This window comes from Otolemur garnettii, unplaced genomic scaffold (genome assembly GCF_000181295.1).
Source record: "Otolemur garnettii isolate 467f Iridium unplaced genomic scaffold, OtoGar3 scaffold00109, whole genome shotgun sequence".
NCBI classification, from domain to species: Eukaryota; Metazoa; Chordata; class Mammalia; order Primates; family Galagidae; genus Otolemur; species Otolemur garnettii.
In genome coordinates, this window is record NW_003852504.1 from 4521804 (window position 1) to 4529501 (window position 7698).

The window sequence follows — 7698 nt, forward strand, 5'->3', positions numbered from 1 at the left end:
AAAAAATAGCCGGCCGTTGTGGCACACCCCTGTAGTCCCAGCTACTTGGGAGGCTGAGGCACGAGAATCCCTTAAGTCTAAGGTTGCTGTGATCTGTGACACCTTGGAACTCTACCAAGGGTGACGTAGTGAAACTCTGTCTCAAAACAAAACAAAACAAAACATTGTGCTCCAGGTAAGACTCAAATTCACATTCTCAGTATCACTCCATTCCCAGTGTCATATTAGTACCATGCGCTAACAGATTGCACCACTGGAGCTCCAATCACATTCTTGCTCAGCAGAGTATTTCAGTTGTTCATAGCCATGTGACCTCACTGGACAGCTCCGCCTTGTGTTCAATAAGCAAATAAAAATTAAAAAAAAATAGCCAGGCACTGTGGTGGGCGCCTGTAGTCCCAGCTACTTGGGAGGCTGAGGCACGAGAATTACTTAAGCCCAAGAGTTGGAGGCTGCTATGAGCTATGATGCCAGGGCACTCTACTGAGGGCAACCTAGTAAGACTCTGTCTCAAGAAACAAACAAACAAACAAACAAAAAAAACCCCAAAACATTGTGCTCCAGGTGAGGCTCGAACTCACAACCTTGGTATTTCTAATACTGTCGTATAAGCACCACACGCTAACCAATTGCGCCACTGGAGCTCCGGTTACCTTCTTACGCAGGAGAATACTTCCGTTGTTCATAGCCAATGACCTCACTGGACAGCTCTGCCTTGTGTTCCATATGCAAATTAAAATTAAAATAAAAATAAAAAAAAAGCTAGCGGTTGTGGCGCGTGCCTGTAGTCCCAGCTACTTGGGAGGCTGAGGCAAGAGAATCGGTTGAGCCCAAAAGTTGGAGGTTGCTACAAGGTGTGATGCCAGGGAACTCTACCAAGGGCAACATAGTGAAACTCTGTCTCAAAAAAAAAAAAAAATCCGATTTAAACCATTTTCCTCATTAGCTACAGAAGGTGGCTAAGTAGACCCATTTGCTTAAATATATATACATATATATATACATATATATATTATATGTATTTCCTTCTGCCTACATGTCGTTTCAAGGTAACATGGTCTATAGATAAGAGGGTCAGCCTTATAGAGAGCAATTTCAGGAACAATCTGAAACTTTTGTAATTACAAACACAAGCATAATGAGCTTAAATCTATATAAATAGTAACCAAGGCTGATTTCTGTGATGTTGTAGAAATAGGCTTTGGTTTTTCCATCTTACTGAAAGTTTGATAGATTTTGCACTGTTCCTGGCTCTTCCTTCTGTCTGGAATGTTCTTTCCTTAGATATCTAGATGGCTTACTCCTATCCTTCTTTCAGGTTTTTGTTCTTGTTGCTTTCTCAATAAAACCTCTCCTGACCATCCTGTTCTACATACAAAATGACCTAGTTGACCCACCCTGCATTACCAATCCCCATAACCTCGCTCTATCTTATGCAGAAGTTTCTATTTTATAGCCTTCTAACATGTCAGATAATTTAGTTACTTTTATATTTATTGCTACTGTCAGTCCTTCCCTGCTAGAATAGCAGCTCCATGGGAGTAGGAATTTCTTGTTTTTGTTCACTGACATATTTCCAGCCTCTACAATAGATCTTGACACATAATAAAAGTTTGATAAATATTTGTTGAACAGATCGATGTATCACACATTATATAGCTGGTTTCATATTCTCATGACAGTTCTGTGATGTTTCCAAGCATCACATTATTTACCTGATCATTTGGAAGATCGGAATGTTGACATTCTTCCTCCTTTTTCCTCAACAACTATTTCCATCCCACACCTGTAACTCCAAGCTCTCTATGTGAAAATAGATGTATTGGATTCTAGGTAGTGAGTAGAGGACTCCATATAGATTAAAAATCGAAAGAAAATAAACTCTTTCTCTCATGCAAGGAAATACAGCCAAAGTTGGATAAAGCCAGAATATGAGGAATGATTAACACAACACAGTCACAAATATTTGAAGAAGGGAATAAGGTACTAGCATTTCCATGCCTAGATAAAGATACATTGACAGTTGGGTGGGAATGCATCTATTAGTGACAAGCTAGATGAAGTACACAATGAGTACACAATCAGTGCAGTTATCCTAGGAAAGTCCTCAAGAAAACTCAAAGTGATGACTGTAAACACCTTACAGCCATCATTAGCAGACTGCACCTTATTCTGAATGATGTAACAAAATCTTCCTGGTAAAGAAAGGGATGGAGGGTGTTTTCCAGTTGCTTCTAAGAATGAAGAGGCCACACGGAAGAGATGGTTTTGACATTGAAATGTTAAAACTTAGGGGACATTTTCATGGCTTGTGAGGGCCACAGATTTGAACTTGGAAGGCAGCTCAATGGAGTAGAAGGAACAGGAGTATTGTGGTTAAATGATGTGGTTAATTTTGTCTCTGCCACTTAGGCTTTTACCTTGAGCATATTCTGAGGAGGAGGAGGAAGCAAAAGTATCTCTTGATAACTTACAGGAACACAGTTTCACAGACTGTAATAATGGAGGCAGCCTGAGATGGCTTCTTGTTTAGACAGAAAAAGAATGAAGTCTGTGCTGAGTGAGTGCAATGATATATGTCAAAGCAAACTATTTAGAACCAATTTGGTGGGAACCAGTAATGCTTCAGAGATCATAAACTAGTTCCATTACTATTTGATAGAATCAGACAAAGATATTCAGTAGCCTCAGAAAGGGGTGTAAGACATGTATTAACAAGTATTAATAAGGCCTTCTAACAGGCTCTCTGGCATCTCTTGCTTACCGAGTGAGGCAATTAGATTCTGGGTGAATTAAAGAAAATAAAATTCTCTAAAATTAATCATATAAAAGCATTGACAATAAATGGTATACCACCCTTGAATCTCTATTGCTGTATTTTGCTAAAGTCCTTAGACCTTGTTTTCCATGCTTATAAGTAGTAGGACGTCATTTCTGCTTGCCTTTGACATGCACAATGAGGTGACCAACCTCATACTAAAGCACTTAGAGTATCATAAAGAATTAGGTGCTGGGGGCGGCGTCTGTGGCTCAAAGGAGTAGAGTGCCAACCCCATATACCAGAGGTGGCGGGTTCAAACCCAGCCCTGGCCAAAAACAGCCAAAAAAAAAAGAAAAAAGAAAAGAACTAGGTGCTGAATTCTAGCCAAGCCTCTGTGATCATAATCCAAAAAATATTTTTTAAAAAACTCAGAGTATGCTGTGTGACAGAGATATTGTGTGCTATTTCTAAGTGTTATAAAACATGAGAGATGTAACTTGTACATAGAAATGTTTGAACTTGAGGGCTATTCCCATGGTTTATGGCCACAGATAACAGGCATTGGAAATCCAGGGTCCAGTTTTCTGTTGTTGTAGAGAATAAGGGAAGGCATATGGACCTAGTGAGACTTTGGAGTCATTGAGGCTTGGGTTTGAATCCCAGCATTGCTATATACCAGCTCAGTGATCTGTACTTAAGTTCTTCACTTGTTAACATTGACATGCTACATACCTTTCAGGTTTGTCTTGAGGACTAAATGATTTGAGATTTTGAAAGGGTCTGATCTATAATAGGTACTCCATAATTATTAGGTCATTTATTCATTTGTGTACTCATTCAACAAACATTTATTGAATACTTGCTGTGTATTACAATCACTGAGCTAGGCACTGAAACTCCACACAAATGAGATAGAGGGTTCATTCTTAAGGATGTCACAATTAAGACAAGGAGACCCAGAAACAGATAATTTCATTACAGTGTGGAAAATACTACAATATAAAGTCATGCATAGATATGAAGAGACAAAAGAGAGGTTAGGGTAGGCTGTCTGAAGCAGGTGATGAGCCTTAATGGATAATTGGAAACTCTCCAAAGTGAAGAGGAAGAGAAAGGCATTACACACAGTAGAAGCCACAAAGCAACATGAACAAAACCCTGAGGTGAGAAAGATGAGAAAGCAACATAGTAGGTATAAGATATTCCCATCACTGAGATATTACTAAAGCATAGTGTATGAGGAAAGGATTTGCTGGAGGTGAGAATGGAAACATGGGCAGGGAAAATATTGAAGGCTTTATTTTCCTCTTCTCCTCCTTCTCCTCTTGGGGGTTGAGAATATGTAGTCATAGTAGTTACCATCAGAAAAACAGAAAGCTACTCCTTTCCTGGATGTTTATATGGTACATTTAGTAAATATAAAGGTTATTTATTTTCATTACACACCCTTGCAATTTTTAATTGTTCTGTCATAAACATTTGAGTGCAGGATATATATACATATATATAATGACTGTTTTTCCTTTGGGTAGATATCCAGTAGTGGAATTGCTGGATTGAATGATAAGTACAAAATTATTACTTTGAGGAACCTCCATACTGTTTTCCATAGAGGTTGTACTGATTTGCAGTCCCACCACTAATGCATGAATGTAAGCATCCCTTTCTCTCAGCATCCATGCCAACATCTATTGCTTTGGGGCTTTTGAATAAGAGCCATTCTGACAGGGATAAGGTAGTATTATTTTAATGTGGTTTAAATTTGCTTTTCCTGATGATTAGTGATGTTGTACATTTTTTCATGTTTATTGGCCATTAGTTTACCATTTTTTGAAAAACTTCTGTTCAAGAACTTTGTCCACTTTCTGATGGTTTTTTTGTTTGTTTGTTTTTTTCTTGCTTATTTGAATGAATTCTTTGTATGTTCTGGATATTAGCCCTTTATCAGATAAATAGTTCATAAATATTTTCTCCCATTCCATTGGTTATCTATTTAACTCTGTTGATTATTTCCTTTGCTGTGAAGAAGATTTTAATTTCATTAATTCCCATTTATTTATTTTATTGATACTATATTTGTATTTGGGATCACAGTCATAAATTCTCTTTCCAGGCCAAGGTCTCAAAGTGTTTTTCCAACATTTTTTATAGGATTTTTATTATTTTATGCCTTATATTTAAGACTTTCATCCATCTTGAATTAAATTTTGTATAAGAAAAGAGATAGGGTCCTGCTTCATTCTTCTGGATGTGGCTCTCCAATATTCCCAGCACCATTTATTGAATAGGGTGTCTTTTCCCCAGTGTATGTTGTTGTATGCTTTGTTGAATATCAGTTAGTCAGGTGGTTTTGCTTCTGGATTATCTATTCTGTTACATTGGTCTATATCTCTACATTTATACCAGTGCCATGCTGTTTTGTTTACTATAGTCTTGTGGTACAATTTGACGTCAGGTAATGAGATGCCCCCAGATTTTTTCTTTTTAGTTAAGATTGCTTTGGCTATTCAGTCTCTTGGTTCCAGATGAGTTTTAGGATTATTTTTTTCTAAATTTGTGAATTATGATATTGCCATTTTGATGATAATTATCTTGCATCTGTAAATCACTTTGGGAAGTATGGGAATTTTAATGATGTTGATTCTACTAATCTATGAGCATAGAATGCTTTTCTATTTGTTTGTGTCCTAATTCATGGGTAGATAACAAAAAGGTGACTCATATTTTTCCATGGAGTACTACTTGGACATAAACAAGGAATGAAACAATGTGCTCTGTGGCAACTTGGATCAAACTGGAGACCATTATCTTAAGTGAAGTACTTCATGAATGGAAAAACAAACCCCACATGTTCTCACCAATAAGTGGGAGCTAAACAATGGGTACACATGGGCATAAAGATATGTAAGGGACATTGGAAACCCAGAAGGGGAGAGGGTAGGAGGGAAGGTGAGGAATGAAAACTTACCTATTGAGTGTAGTGATCACTGTTCTTTTGATGGGCATAATAAAAGCCCTAACTTAAGTGTTACACAAGGTATCCATGTAACAAAAACATTTGTACACCCTTCCTATTTAGAAATAAAAAGAAGGGTTATTTTGAGGCCACCTACCTCCATTGCCACTTGGTAATCAGGAGTACCAGAATGTGTTGGGGAAAGAGCCCAATTATCTTACTTTTTCTTGGGTGAGAAGACTTAGAAGCTGTGCAAAGTTAGGATCTCATTGGCATAGAGCTTAGGTAGTTAAGAGTGTGAGCTCTAGATTCACACAGACCTGGGCTTTGAACTGGTTACTTAAACCTCTAGGCCTTCTATAAAATGAGTTTAATAAATTGATGTATGTGAAGTATGTAGCACACTTCCAGGCACATACAAATGCACCACACAAATGTGCCATAGCTGTTGTCTGAACGCAATTCACCAAAATTGTCATAGAAGAGCAATGAGCCTTGCTCCACCAGCATTGCTTTGACTTGATAACATTTGGGTCTGACTCAGCTACCCTTTAGTGATGTCCCCAGGTTTCTGTAGTATCACCCCTGTGGCTTGTAACAACTAGCAATATAGCAAAGGACTTACTGTAAAATAGAAAAGGCTATTTTTTCTGTATTTTTAAGATATAACAGTATAAGTTTATTTCCTCTTAGGGAATGAGAAAGGGAAAGAAAGTAGGGAACGGGAGAGAAAAGGAGTGAGCTTTTTTCTTTCTTCTTCTCCAAGCACATTTGCTTTAAAGGAAGAATATCCAGGGCACCATGGAAATCATCTCAAGCATTATTAAGCAGATAGCAGTCTTGTTTTCTAAACATTGTATCTGTGTAAGATATTAAAATGTACAGATATGATTAATCATGTAATTAGGAGGCTAATTAAACAATTCATGTTTTTGCATAAACTTACTTGGAGTTTTAAATTTAATTTGACAAATGGTATCAAGAAAAAAATTACATTTAAGCCTTCATAGCGTATTCATTTATTATCCCTTTAAATTCAATTGCCCATAGAAAAGAATGTTTGAAACCATAACTAAGAACCCATTGCCCAAAATGTAGAATATAGAGTCACCATATGAGTGAGCAATTCCAATCTTAGGTATGTAACCAAAATAAACAGAAATATTCATACAAAAATGTGTACACAAATGTCTGTAGCAGCATTACTCTTAATAGTTATAAAGAAGCAACAACCTAAATGTTCATCAACTGATGAATAAACAAAATATAGTACACCATACAATGAAATACTATTCGGCCATTAAAAAGGAATGGAATGCTGCTACATGCTACAAGTTGGACGAACCTTGAAGACATTTTGCGAAATGAAAGAAACTACACACAGCAAGTTATGTATTATCATTCCATTTATATGAAGTATTTAGAGTAGGTCAGGATATAGAGACAGAACATATATTAGTGGTTGTAAGGGGGTGTAGGCACAGAAAAGCGGGAGATTACTGTGTAACTGTAGGAGGTTTCTTTTGAGGGAGATGAAAACTTTCTAAAATTAGATAGTGGCGATGATTACATTACTCAATGGATATACTAAAAAGAATTGAATTATACACTGTAAATGGACGAACTGTATTATATGTGTTTAGCATGAATTATTGAGATATATTGTCTCAATAAAGCTATCTTAAGATTTCATTGGCACATTCCATGCTTATAATTGACTATCTGGGAATTTGGAATATTCCTTTAGTTCCTGAATGACTCCTTTCCCCACCACTGCTGTTTACTGTGGGGGGTGACATAAGTAAGCAAGTCAGTGGAACTGAAAAGGCTAATCACTATAAACAGTAATTATAATTCCTTTGCCTTATGTTCAAAGGGCTTTCAGAATAAGTTTCTCACCTTTTATCCTTAGCTAAATTAATTTCCTCCATAGTCCTGAGTATTAGCTCAGCCAAAGTAGCCTCTGCCCAGTTTATACGTT

General features: G+C 37.0%; 1 non-coding gene across 1 annotated transcript; it reads right to left on the minus strand.

Moving 5' to 3' along the window:
- Positions 1-556: 556 nt before the first annotated feature.
- On the minus strand, positions 557-644 carry TRNAI-UAU. The gene is given in 2 exon segments: positions 557-592; positions 607-644. It is a non-coding gene; the product is annotated as a tRNA-Ile (tRNA).
- Positions 645-7698: the final 7054 nt, after the last annotated feature.